We start from the raw sequence: 15,244 nt of genomic DNA on the forward strand, positions 1-15,244 counted from the left end.
TGGGGCTGAGGCAGAGGCGGTTAGCGGTGATCAGGCCAGGAGGAGAGGACAGTTGGAGGTGATCTGGCTGGCAGAGGAGGCAGTTGGGAACCATGAGGCCAGCAGGGGAGGGCAGTTGGAGGCCATTAGGCCGGTGTGGGGGGGGAAGTTAGGGGCAAGAAGGCCAGCAGGGGGGGGCTGTTGGGGGCGAGCAGGCTGACAGGCAGAGTGGTTAGAGGCGGTCGGGCAGGCAGGCAGGTGAGCAGTTAAGAGTCAGTGGTCTTGGATTGTGAGAGGGATGTCCGACTGCCTGTGGGATCGGACCTAAACCGGCAGTCAGACATTCCCCAAGGGGTCCCAGATTGGAAAAGGTGCAGGCTGGGCTGAGGGTTACCAACACCCCCCCCCGCATGAATTTCATGCACCGGGCCACTAGTAAGTAATAATACAAGAATAAAATATGCTTGGTGTACTCACAACTGTAAGCCTCCTTTTGCCCTATGCCAGTGGTTGGCAAACTCATTAGTCAACAGAGCCAAATATCAACAGTACAACGATTGAAATTTCTTTTGAGAGCCAAATTTTTTAAACTTTAACTATATAGGTAGGTACATTGTTATTAACCTACCTATATAGTTTACTGTTGATATTTGCCACCTCCCCCGCGCTGCGTATCCTGCGGCCCACCTGCACCACGTCTCCCATTGCCCGAACGACTGACACCCCCCACTTTTTCTAATGCCACTTCTTCAAAATAGACTCGCCCAGGCCGAAAACCGACTTCTGCACATGGGCCACGATGTTTCAATTGCACTGTACGTGTGCCCCCTGCACGTGGTATTTTGTGGAAGAGCCACACTCAAGGGGCCAAAGAGCCGCATGTGGCTTGCAAGCCGCGGTTTGCTGACCACTGCCCTATGCTGTACATGTATTTTTTAGATTATTTGATTAATGTCTTGGTTAATTCAGTCTAACAAAACAAGGGTTTTGTCACATGTTGCTCACCATTCAGTCTCCCAGGGACTAGCATGGAATATATTAGGTGTTTAATAAATGCTATGTAATATATATAAGTCAGAGAGAAAGGGAGAGGGAGAAAGAGATAGAAACATCAATGATGAGAGAATCATTGATTGGCTGCCTCCTGAACGCCCCCCACTGGGGATCAAGCCCGGAACCGAGGCATGTGCCCTTGACTGGAATTGAATCTGGGACCCTTCAGTCCACAGGCCAATGCTCTATCCACTGAGCCAAACCAGCTACTACTGTAATATATTTTTTAAATGACATTCTGACATGTCTGTACATGTGACAGGAAAGTCATTTTAACATTAACATTAGAGAGTTTATGTAGGTAACATTAGTGATAATAAATTATTTGATATCTGTATTTTACTTATTTTCTAAAACACACTTATATGAATTTTATAATAAAAATGACGTTTTAAAAGCAAATGAATAAAACATCAACTTCCATATCAATTACTCAGCAATACACAAACGTAATTGAAATGAAAGCTCCTTGTTGTGCATAACAATTCAGCTTCCCTCTTTTCTTAAGATACAGTTCCATTCCTTTAGTAAGTGTTCCATCTGTAAACTGATATTTCAGATCAGACTTTATTTTTTTCTCTTGATAACAAGACAGTTGTCATTTATCTTCTGTATTGATGACTTGATTATAGCTATTTCATGTAAACTGCACCTCTAAGGTGAGGGTCTACGTAGGACCTCTAAGGTGAGGGTCTACCTGGGTGCTAGAACCATAAAGAGAAAGGCATACTCCTTACAGTAGATAAGTGCTTACAGTAGAAGGCATGGCTTTCAAATGGCAATGGAGTAACTGCTAATAGAGCATAATGCCTGATGTGATTAGAAGCCTGAGGGAAAAGTGTGAGCTATTAAGTGAGTACATAAGGTGTGGGATTGCTCTAATCAGCTTCCACAAAGTTTAAAATTGAGCAGAATCTTGGAGGAAGAGCAAGGATTTATCAGAATAAAGTGAGAGGAGAATAGGTTTTTGGCAAAGGAAACAACACATGCAATAAAGTGGAAACATGAAAGTGCATTCCATCTTTAGGGGATAATAACAGGAAGGGCATGGCCAGTCCATATGGCACCCAGGGGGAGTGTTAGGAGATAAGACTAGCAAGGGAGTTCGGAGCCAGCTAGTTCAGCAAATCCCTTATGCTTGCTAAGAAACAGCCTGGCTGGGTGCACAGGGCACTCCGCTGCATTGGAAAGCAGAATGCATTCCAGATACCGACATCGTGTATTTTTCTACATTGTTGCCTCAAGAGCATAACGGGATCATAAAGCGATAAGGTGCATCCACACCTGCTAGTCCATTACTCCCTCTCTGTAAGAGTCAATATTTCATTGTACAACTGGAAATTCACCAGTAAAAATGCTTTGATAGTATTGGTAATATGAATTGACATTTTCCACATCATTCCTTGTGGGATTTTAAAATTTCTACTTTTGATAATAATGTTGTATCTTTATATTAATGCATCTTAACCTATTTTCCCCCTAAAAAAAAGCAAATCCATGTGTTCAGTTAGATTAGATAATATTTTGCTATTTATTTTCAGTTTTGAGCATTTATTATTGGAGAGACTTTAGAACTAGGCACTCAATGTTTTTAATTCTCTACCTGCTTATTGTCTATTCAATGCCCATCATAATGCATCTCTCTCGGCCTCTATTTCCACAGGTAAAGTGATAATAGTATTTACCTTCCAACATTGCTAATTGCTTCAGGAGAGATATATCAAGTCATCAACCTCATCCTCTTCCTCAGGCCTTACTCATGTCTCACCTAGAAAGAGTTGAGTTTATCTGTCTTTGGAAGTGAGAACCTATGGGCTCATCATAAACAGAACCAAAAACTTGGCAGAGCAATGAACGCTCCATCAGTTTTTCTCAGGCTTGTGTATGCTTAGAACATTTTTAAGGAGAGAAAAATATTGCCTTGAATAATTTTATTTGAATATTACTGAATATATACATGTAAACTGTGTAAACTTTACTTTATAACTCAATACAAATAAAAACCCCACATAATAAAACTATAAACCCTTACATTTAAATTACTAAGAAAATTCAATATAACTCATGCGATGATTTTGCTGAAATGTAACTGCTGCCTAATAGAAGCTCAGTGATATGTTATGAATGTGTACATGAACATCAACAGAGCCCTGGCTGCGGATATTCAGATTCTACTGCATTTGGCAGTCTAATGCAAACTATTCGCCACCAAGTAATGGTCCAATTCCCCCACCATTTTATTCTGTTTCCTCTTATACTTAAGTTTTTATTCATAGTGTTCCTAGATATCCTTAGTCCTTCAATTAACTTAAATGGATTGTTCTGCAGCAAATCTGCCCCATATGTTATCATTAGTTCACTATGAAGTAATACTTTTCTGCATCAACAAAATCCTGAACACAATTGTAAATACTGATACTGGAATTTCCTGACAGTAATTATCAACATAGTTGATAGACTAAAAGATTACACTGTAATTTTATTAATATTCCATTTTAATATGACATCACAGTATCTGATTTAAAAATATGGGGGATCCATGGGTACTAGAAAATACTTCTACTAGCCATGAAGATTCTGGGAACATCCAATATAAGAAAAATTATTTAACTAACTACGATAATATGATGCTTACTAACATAAGGTTTTTTAAAATACTTGATAATTTCAAATATTTGCATGCTCATAAATTTAAAAAACAAACGTGAAAAACTCTGATTTTAACTTTAAAGACATCCAGAAAATGTTTGCATTTCTTTTTCTAAAAGTTCTCTGATCCATTTTATGTGCTAACTAGAGACCCAGTGCATGGATTCATGCACTAGTGGGGTCCCTCAGACTGGCCTGCGGGGATCAGGTTGAAACTGGCTCTCTGACATCCCCTAAAGAGTCCCGGATTGCAAGAGGGCAGTTCTCAGGTGATACACCCTGGAATCGGGCTTCCTCCTCTCTGGTTCCAGATGTGTCAACTGAGAACCGCAGCTGCCAAGTCACTGCAGCTTGGCAGCTCCTGCATTGAGCACTGACCCCTGGTGGTCATTGTGTGTCATAGCTACCAGTCAGACGGTCGAACTTAGGCTTTTATATATATACTAGAGGCCCAGTGCATGAATTCATGCATGGGTGGGTCCCTCCACCTGGCCAGCAATCGGGGCAGATCAGGAGGGCCAGCCTGATGGGGAGAGGGACTGTGGGAGGTTGGCCTCAGCAGCAAGCTAACCAATGGCAGATTTTGTGAGGAATCGGACTCCCTCCTCCCTCCTGTCTGGATCCCGGGTGCGGATGAATCATATTCGGGGCTGTCAGGGCCCCAGCAGCTAGGTCTGGGTCAGTGCGCATCATAGCTACCAGCCAGTCATCTGGTCATTCAGTCATAATGGTTGCTTAGGCTTTTATATATATAGATAGATAGTGAATCAGTATCACCATTTTTCTCACATCCCATAGGCTCTGAAGAACATTTCATGAACTAAATTAGCTATGAATAACAATTTCAAGGAAATATTTTTTGTTATTATTTTAATGTTTAACATTTATTGAGCCCTAGCTGGTTTGGCTCAGTGGATAAAGTGTCAGCCTGCAGGCTGAAGGGTCCTGCGTTTGATTCCAGTAAAGGGAACATGCCCGGGTTGCGGGCTCAATTCCCAGTTGGGGGCATGCAGGAGGCAGCTGATCAATGATTCTCATCATTGATGTTTCCATCTCTCTCTCTCCCTCTCCCTTCCCCTCTGAAATCAATAAAAATACATATACAAATTTATTGAATAAAGAGCATTCTACTTGTGATTTTAAAAGGTCATTTTATCTGATTTATATTCTCATAATAGTCTGACATAATCATTATTCTCCAGGATTAAAAACAGTTGAAGTAACTCACTAAATTTCCACAGTAAAGAAAAAGACATATTCAGTATCCAAACACAGGCTAATATACCTCCCAGATCCTTGCTCCTCCCGCTGGAGCAATAGCTGTCCATTTTTCACAAGGATTATTTTTAATCCTCACCTGAGGACATACTTAGAGAGAGGGAGAAAGAGAGAGCGAGAGAGAGAAGAGAGAGAGGCATCGGTGTGAGAGAGAAACTTCAATCGGTTGCCTTTTGTACATGCTCCAACTGGGGATTGAATCTGCAACCTGTTTGTGCACAGGACACACTCAACCAACTGAAGCACTCGGCCAGGCTGCACAACTATTTTTAATAGTATACTTTTCTCTAACAGATGAAAAATAATCAACTAATAGTCAGATCTACTATTTTACCCAAAAGAAAATGCATTTTGCAAAAGAGTATCACAACTTATAGATTTGATTGAACAATCATTATCTAAAAGGGTCTTTGTAGGCAGATATAGTATTAGTATATATTTTAATTAAAATGATAAGAAATATGGAACTCTAAAAATTCAGCTGAATGGCCATGCTAATAAATCTAACAAGGCAATTTTAGTACTTAATGGCTTGCCGAATCTGTTGAAGTTCTAGAAGATTGTCAAGTAATCTCACAAAACTTTATCATCATTTCTTAAGGGCAAGCTAAAATTTGTATACTTTGGTTATTTTTATGCTGATATTTTTACACAGGAAAATATTTCAGACATAGAAACAGATGTGCAGAAACCCTTAGAGAAATAAACTCCACTGATAATTACCTTTGCTTTGCTAAGCTAAAGTACACTTGTGACATCTTGGCAGAACCAATTTTACAGACTGGAAGTATTCAAATTTAGGATTAATTTTCTTCTGCTCTTTTTATATGCATAGATATTTATTTCTCCCAAATCAAACATGAAAACATTAAATCATTTATGTGTATCAGTATAAATGTTGCTAAGGAAGTATATATGAGTCAGAAATATTATTTAAAAAAAGAAGTCTCAGGCTTTGTTACCCCACAGAGATGCCAAGTTACAATATATGGACCAATATCTTTATGAGAACTGCAGAAACCATGTAAGAAGATGCTGTTTCCAAGGTGTGTGAAAAGCCAAGAGCAAACACATGAAACATATGAAGAGTCCTTTAACTCTCACCTTGCTAACTCCCCCAGCCCCCCCCTCCCCAAATCTGACACAGCTCAGTGCCATCAGGAGAGAAGCCTGCTCATGGCTTCTCCCTGGCAGGGAAGAGAAAAGGAGAGAGTGTACAATGTTCTGATTTTTGGAAGGCTGCCTGAGGAACTGGTCCTTGTGTGCCTGATTTGGAGCACTGGTGAAATTAGCATCATTTGGATGGCTGGGGGCTACTGAAAACAAAGAAGAGTGGGAACAGCCTGCTGTGGCACTGGAGGGCCTGCAGTGCCGGAGATAGAGAATGAGTGTGGCTTAGAGTGATTGGGAGACTGTGCCTAACTCGTGGTTTCTTCTTTGAGAGGGATGGAAAAGAGCAGACCATGCATCTAGATTCTGGCTCTTCATAAGGCTGCCCAAGGGACTGATTTTGTCTCGCCTGACTCAGAGTACTAATGGGGAGCTGACATATCCTGAATGCCTGGGCCACTGAGAAAGGAGTAGAAGGTTTGCTACAGCAACATCATGGAACCTGCTGTGCCGCAGATAGACACCAGAGAGAGCAAGAGATTGTGAACTCCCAAGAAAGAAAGCAGCAAAGCACTCTAGGTTGGCAATTACACACAAACCCAGAGAATTCTCAGACCCCAAAAGATATTTCCGAGTTCCCCAGAATCTCCTGTGATACTGATTGATGAAAGTATTGCCAGGTGCAAAGGCAGCCCATAAAGACTGGGAATGGCGGCTATTTTTTCTAATGCATAAAACTCAGGGAAAAAAAAATATCTAAAGACATATAAAGAAGCAAGGACTCATGGCCAAATCAAGGGAATAAAATAAATCTTTGAAAATAAACCCCCCAAAACAGAAATCTATGAAGTACCTGACAAAAAAAATAAAATAACTGTCTTGAAGGAACTAAATGACCTATAAGCCACCATAGACATCTAAACAAAATCAAGAAAACACACAAACACAATGTAGAAACTAAAAAAAAAAAGACAAACAGAACTTCTGTAGCTAAAGAATACACATAACTTAATTGAAAACTTCACTAGGGAGGGATTCTACAAGAGTAAAAATAGACAAATAAATCTACATCAAATTGAAAACACTTCTGTATAGCAAAGGAAATGAATCAACAGAGTGAAAAGCAACCTACGAAGTGATAGAAAATATTTGCAAATCATATATTGTATAACAAGGTAACATCCAGAATATATAAAGAACTCTAAAAACTCAATACAGAAAAGCTAATTACCCAATTAAAACTGAATAGATATTTCTCCAAAAAGTTCTACAAATATTCAACAGCCACATTAAAAAATGCTCATCACTGATCATCACAAAATTGAAATTAAATCCACCATGAGAAAGAACCTCACATTCCTTAGGATGCCAATATAAATGTAACAAGAATGAGGAGACATCAGAACACTTGCACAATGTTGGCGAGATTGTAAAATGGTGCAGCCATGATGAAAAACAGTATAAAGATTCTTTCAGAAATAAAAAATTGGACTAGAATATGATACAACAATCCCACTTCTGGGTATATATACAAAATACTTGAAATAATTATTTTAAAAGAGATATTTCACATCTTTGTTCATTGCCGCATTATTCACAATAGTCAAGAAGAGGCAGCAACCTGAATGTCCATTGAGAGATGAATAAATAAAAAGTGCTGTATAGCCTGGCTGATGTGGCTCAGTGGTTGAACATTGACCCATGAACCAGGAAGTCAAGGTTCAGTTCCAGATCAGGGCACATGCCTGGGTTTTGGGCTCAATCCCCAGTAGGTGGTGTGCAGGTGGTAGCTGATCGATGATTCTCTCTCATCATTTTTGTTTCTATCTCTCTCTCCCTCTCCCTTTCTCTCTCTGAAATCAATAAAAACATATTTTTAAAAGTGCTATATACACACAGTGAAAAAGTATTACTGTTATTCAGAAGAAAATCATGGTCCATGTTACAACATAGGTGAAAGTCGAGGACATTATGCTAAGTAAAACAAGTCAATCAATAAAAGACCAGTACTAATCATTCCATTTATATTAGGCAGCTAAAGTAATCCAGCTCATAAAAGTAGAAAATAAATTGTGGTCCCAAGGATTGGGTGGAGAAGAGTAATTGCTGTTCAAAGAGTATGGTACAGAGTTTTAGCCATGCGAGATGAAGCAGTTTTAGAGATCTGTTATACAACAATGTGCATGAAGATAACAGTACTGTACAATACATTTAAAATGTGTTAAAGGGTGAATTTGTGTTTTATTTTAGCACAATAAAATAGATATGTATATAATACATATATGTATTATCAGAATTATAAGCACAAATCTCATTATAAGTAAATCATCATAAGTTTTACTTTTTACCTAGTTTTTTAAAAAAATTCCATCAAGTATGTTTCTCTTTGTTTAGATTGAATCCCTTCTCTTAGTCAAGCTAAAATTGCTATAGAAATATCAAGGATCTTAAATCACTAAATTTTTTAAATTTCAAAAATTTAGACAATGTTATTTCTTTATCTTTTACTTGTTTATTTTCTCAGAAGACTAAGACAGAAATGAGTGTATTTAATTGAAATTCTTCATCTTAATAATGGAGCTGAGTATAATAGCAAAATTTTTTTCTGAACTTTTGATTATTATGAAGTTCTCTTAGTCTGTGAAACATATAGAATATTAATCACAATTTCAATCCTGGACTTTGGTTCCAGTTCTTAAAGAAGGAAAATCATCTGCTCCAAGAAATTTCTTCACACCTGAGCTCAAACCAACTTTGAATTTTTATCACAACTGAAAATTCTGAAAAATCACAAACAGAACTTTTTAAAATAGCCTCCTTAGACACAATCTGGGCCCAATGCTGATTTTGGATATAGCTTCGTTTTTTGTTTTGTTTTTTAATGTGGAAATTCATTTAACTGGTATTGGTTTATTTAAGTTATACTGCTTCTCTGTTGGGTTTAGTAATATGTTATCCCAGAAGCATACAAAGTGATTTCATATACTAGAAGCCCGGTGCACAAATTTGTGCACAGGTGAGGTCTGGCCTGCCCCAATCATGGCTGATAGGGCAGGGCCAGCTGGGGGGAGGAGATGCGGGAGGTTGGCCGGCCAGCCCCGCCCCCTCAATCGGGGGTGGGACCTGCCAGGGGGAGGGGCCGCAGGTGGTTGGCTCCACCCCCTGGTCAAACTCCCTGTTGAACTCCCAGTTGAGGGGACAATTTGCATATTAGCCTTTTATTTATACCGATTGGCATCTAACAGTGACTTCAGTTATATATTCTTCTATATTTTGACTTTGTGGCCTTTCATATTGAAATTCTCATACATATTATACATTCTCATTTACTTTGACTAGGTGTTGATAGGTTTCAGGACATGCTACCACAAAATATGATGCCTTGATATATTGAATGTCTTAAGCAAGGAGATCACTCTGACCTTTGTCCACCTCATTCTTCTGCCCTGAAATAAGTCATAAAACTCTCTTGTGAAAAGTACCCTTCCTGTACCAGAAAAATAAATTCTTATCACCAGAGATGCAGAATTTGAAATGACAAATATGTACAAACAAACCTTGTTAAACTAATCTGAGCCCTTTTGTCTTGTCAATTTTTCAAAAAGGTATTGTTTCTTAGTCTAAAAGGTATAAAGCTTCCTGCTCTGGTCTGTCCTTTGGGTCTTCTTTCTCTTGTGATGGCTCCCATGAGCATGTAAAAATTTAATAAAATTTGTAAGTGTTTCACCTTTTAATCTGAGTTTGTCAGTTTAATTCCCAGACCATCCAGAGACTCTAAGAGGGTTGAAGAAAACTTTTTCCTACCCCGTATTTCCTTAAAGCATTTTTTCTTGTGATTTATTGTTGCTTTATTATTAATTAGTATCCTATCTAATCTTTAGCTAACTTACCTCTCCTGCTTTTCTTAATTTCAGTCAGTTGAATATTGCAATATATATATATATATATATATATATATATATATATATATGTAATTAACACTTCAGAATTTTAGTCCTAATGCAGTTTTGTTCACCACCTCATGGCTTGGTATATATTGCTGAAATGTTTTATGTGTTCTAAGAAAGATAAATTTGATTTTTGGCCCCATTTAGGTAGAGTAAGTTTTTATCAATTATCTTAATTTGACATTAATTTTTGTTATAGTGTTTATAGTTTCTTTATGTGGATTGTATAATCTCTGCCTTTTGAGGTTTGGTTAGAATTTATGTTTTCATCATTCCAACAAGCAGAAAAGAGAATCACAAAAATATTTTCACTTGCAAACCTTCCAATAAGTTCATCCACATTTCTTTCCCAGAAGGACTGCTCTCTAACGTTATTTGTTTGTTTATCTCAATATATTTGATGAGATGTGAATGATCCACTATTTGGAAGGAATAGAGACAGGGGAGTAAGGAATAATTAGGAGGAGGGGGGTCCCTAGGGATTTACAAAGGGATGTAAATCAGAGTCCAATCAGAGTGAGAACTTGTGAAAAATTAAATGGCACACATAGCATTGGGAATAGTTATTTATTGTTTTTGTAGCATGAAATTATCAGAGTTCCTGAGTGATGGCTTCTGATTTTGGGGAATAGGAATTAAACCCTGGAATAAAAGAACACACCTGTGGAATTTTGTCGAAGTATTAAGTCTAAATTCCGAACAGTAACTTTGACAAGTCTATAATTTTTATCCATCCTTCCTATTCAGCCTCTCATTAACTAACCAATTACACACATCGTCTGCTCCAGTTACAATTACATTTCATGTTGGGTAGACCTCGTGGGCACATCTTTGAACATGTTCTTCCTTCTGTCTGAAACCGTTCCGTTGCTCATATGCACATATGGATAAGTGTAGTTCCCTCTTCAAGACTCAACTCTGTTAACAGTTGTCCCCTGTTACAGAAACCTTTTCTAATACTCCTGGACAAAGTTTTATTTTGTCATGTCTCTGTGCTCTCATAAAATACTGGATTTTCACATACTGTGGCATTTTAGGTTTAATTTATATATTTACTTTTCTGGTTATTCTACTAGAAACAAACTCTTCAAAGACATTGTCTATGAATTTGGATGCCTATAGCCAAACACATACTCAATATTCAATTAATATTTAGTGAATAAATGAAGGGTTAATTAATCTGCACTTAGGGCTGAATTAGCATACAGTTAACACACTTGAATGAAGTACACATGAGCAGAGTGATGGAGAGAATTTACATGCATATAAACTAAATATGTAATCTCCTTTAAAACATTAATTATGAAATTTTAAATAGGATCAGTGTGAAATCTGTAGCTTCATGAAATAGACATTTTGAGTAAATGTGAACCTACACCTGTTAACCAAATCTCAGGACACTGAAATATCAATATAATCTCTGCTTCCACCAATCTTCATCAAAACCCATACAAACACTTCAGAAGCATGAAGGAGACACTTTTAGGACAGATAGAATTGTCAATGAGTTTATAGAACTAATTACCACAGGAGTTTCACAGGGATGATATGCAAGTAGTTTTAATAAAAGGTTGTAAAAAGTAATGAATCCTTTAGCCCTATGAACAATATTATAACGGTGATTGTTAACAGTAACTTATAAGTACTATCATGAAAATAGTTTTCAAGAATTAATTATGAAACTAATTATAAAGATAACTACTTTAATAATTAAGTACAATAACAAAAGAAAGTTCACGAAATGAAAATTCATACAATGAGTGTTTGCAAACATGAACTGTACGGGCATGAAGACATAAATGAGAAAAATAAGGGAGGTTGAACGCCATGGACGTCGCGATTTTCTTCAGGTCTCAGAAACGGTAAAATTGATCAATGCACTCCTCCCAGATGAAATGTTTTTTGCTATGAAGGACTAAAATAATATAATAAATTATGCAAATGATCTCTCTAAGCAATTTATGCTGAATAAAATTCTTATATTATGGATGAGATAGTTAGTAAACAAAACTGTTGAGGGCATTCCATCAAAATATTCGTGAAAAGAAAATCAGCCAACCACTCCATCACTGCCAGAGCTTGCCACTCTAAATGAAATACAGTAACTATGACCAAGCTTATCCAGAAGGGATTTGGGCCTATTATGTTCACTGCTATGTCTCCACCATCTTGATAGTGTCTGGCTCATATCAGGCATTGGATTTGTATATGATGGTGATATGAATGAGGAAACATTCAAAAATTAAATTTGAGAGAAACTTATGTTAACATTGGTAATTGTAGGCTAAGAAACAGTTAAGATAGTCACTTATCCTATATAATAAAAGAGTAATATGGAAATCGACCAAACGGTGGAACAACTGGTCAATGAGGGGGCGGGGCCTTTGAGCAGGTGGTGCCTGGCCAGCCAAGGTGTGTACCAGTGGGCAGAGGGAAAGGACGGTGATGGGTTGTGGGGGGCAGAGGCAACCAGTGGGGGGATGATGGGGGCCGGCACCATCCCCTGATTGCCTTCCCGGTTGCCTCCAGCAGAGGGAGGCCATGGGAGGCGAAAGCAGCGGGGTGATACAGAGCAGGGCTGGCTGCTTGTCGTCCCCAGATAGGCCCGCCAGGGTCGGGGTCCTGTCCCACACAGGGAGGCCACTGACAGCAGTGGTGCAATGGAAGGTGGGGCCGACCGCTCACCACCGTGCCATCCCCTGATTGAACCAGTCACCTCCCACAGAGGGAGGCCACACTATGGCTTAAGCCCTCAGTTGGACATCCCCTGAGGGCTCCCGGACTGTGAGAGGGCACAGACTGGGCTCAGGGGACCCCCCACCCCCAAGTGCATGAATTTTTGTGCACGGGGCCTCTAGTATAGTATAGAATTCTAATCAGAGAAATTATGTGCACAAAAACTTTGAGGCAAGAGAGTGCTTAGATAGTTCATGTAATTAAGGGAAAATGTGTATAGCTGGATTAGAGACATTAAGAATATCAGGCTGAAGAGGCAATCTGGGTCATATCCTGCATGGTCTTTTGATGCATAATAAGAATTTTCTGCTTCACTCTAAGCATTTGGGAACTTTTCAAATTATTTTAATTAAGAAATTTTATTATGCTATGTTATTAGCAGGAAGTGCTCAAGGTATAATTTTGAAAATTGACAATTATAATGCAAAGTTAAAATACTTTATGGTGCCAAACATTATGTAGGTTAATGTATTCATTTTACTCAATGTGTAACTTTATCTATTGCAAAATACATTGAAGACATTAAGACATGTCCAAAAGCTTCTGAAATGTGAATCTCTGATATTTGTGGGTCATGGTTGGAATTCCAATTTAGAGACTCTTCTCTAGAATTTTAATTATTGTAAAGTATGTTATAATCTGAGTGTTAATTTATATGGTAGTTGTCACCTAAATGACTACTAAATAAAAAAAAAATTCAAATATAGAATAAAAGCTACTCCAGTCTGCAATCCTTCGTGGATCGAGCACTAGCAATTTAAAAGTTTTGTTCACACACAAACCTATTCCCAGTATTTTAAGTCTAGTTTTACAAATATCAACATCAGTTTGAGAGATAGTTAAAGACCGATTTGCTTATTTTTAAAGACACAATATAAGTACCTATTTTTTAAAGAATCACAGCAAAATTAAACAATGGTAGTTTTTTTGCTATAATCATAGTCTTAGCAAAACATTATAAGGATTAAATCATTTGTTCTTGCCCTAAAAACATCAAATTTGCAAAGAACATATTGAGCAGTGTATCTAATTTTGGTCTTATGTTGAAGATTTTCAAATGCGTGCCTTCCCTCTTAATTCAAATCACTTAATTTTACCACAGACCTCTTCATGAAGCAGAGCTGACAAGGGCACAGATTTTAAAATCAAGCTGACCTGGATTTAAATTTAGCACAACCATTTATAACACTTGTGTAACTTGAAGGATATTAATCTCACTGAATCTCAGGTTTCTTATCTGTAAAATAGAGGTTTGTTGTGAGTCTTACTAAGATAATTTTTATATATTGCTTCATATGTAATTCACATATCATATCTAAGCACCTATAAATAGCCATTATTCTGAAACATTTTGCACTTCTGAATTTCGCTTAATATTTCTTAGAAAATTCAACCTCTGTTCAGAGACTGTTCTTTTCATATTTTCTTTCAGTTCACATTTATACTATCTCTAGATATGATTTTCATGCATAAACACTTTGCCTTCCCATTGGAATGATGAACTGGTGAAGGAAATGTGACTGTAATTTTTAAAATAAGAAATTTTAAAATTTTTCTGATAGAAATCATAGTATTGATCATGTAGCATGCCCATGTCTAATCATGTCTAATAATGATCCTATATACCTGAAATTAATATAATATTGTATGTTAACTGTAATTTGAAAATAAATTTTAAAAGAGAAAAAATTAACTTTTGAAGAAATTAAAAGTTTATTTTATAAATGTTTAATTAAAGTTTATAAAATTGCAATTTAAAACTTTTATAAAATTAACTCATCCTAAAAATCAACTTTTAAAGTCAAGAATCCTATATTTTCAACCCTATTTTACAAAAGTCAGTTTAAAAAATTGGCCCATGTTCAAAGAGCCACTAATAAGTCTTTGTCATAGACACATTGGGGCAAAAGTAGGTTTACAGTTGTTCATATGAAAAATGCTACAATCCTATATAATAAAAGGCTAATATGAAAATCGACCGAACAGTGGAACATCAAGTTGCTATGACGTGCACTGACCACCAGGGGGCAGAGGCTCAACGCAGGAGCTGTCCCCTGGTCATCAGTGTGCTCCCACAGTGGGAGTGCCGCTCAGCCAGAAGCCAGGCTCACAACTGGAGAGAGCAGTGGCGGTGGCAGGAGCCTCTGCCAACTCCGCGGCAGCGCTAAGGCTGTCCAACTGATAGCTTAGGCCCGCTTCTTGTGGGAAGCGGGCCTAAGCTGTCAGTCAGACATCCCCTGAGGGCTTCTGGACTGCGAGAGTGTGCAGGCCTGGTTGAGGGACCCCACCGCCCCTTAAGTGCATGAATTTCATGCACCGGGCCTCTAGTCTATAATATTAAAAGTGTAATATGCAAATCAACTGAACAGCCAAACAGCAAATGACCGTCCAGATGACCTTCCAGATGAAGCCATGGCTTTGAGGGCCGAGGCAGCCAAGGCTGAGAAGGCCTACTCTTGCACAAATTTTGTGCATCGGGCCTCTAGTAATTA

This window comes from Myotis lucifugus, unplaced genomic scaffold (genome assembly GCF_000147115.1).
Source record: "Myotis lucifugus unplaced genomic scaffold, Myoluc2.0 scaffold_370, whole genome shotgun sequence".
Taxonomy (NCBI): Eukaryota; Metazoa; Chordata; class Mammalia; order Chiroptera; family Vespertilionidae; genus Myotis; species Myotis lucifugus.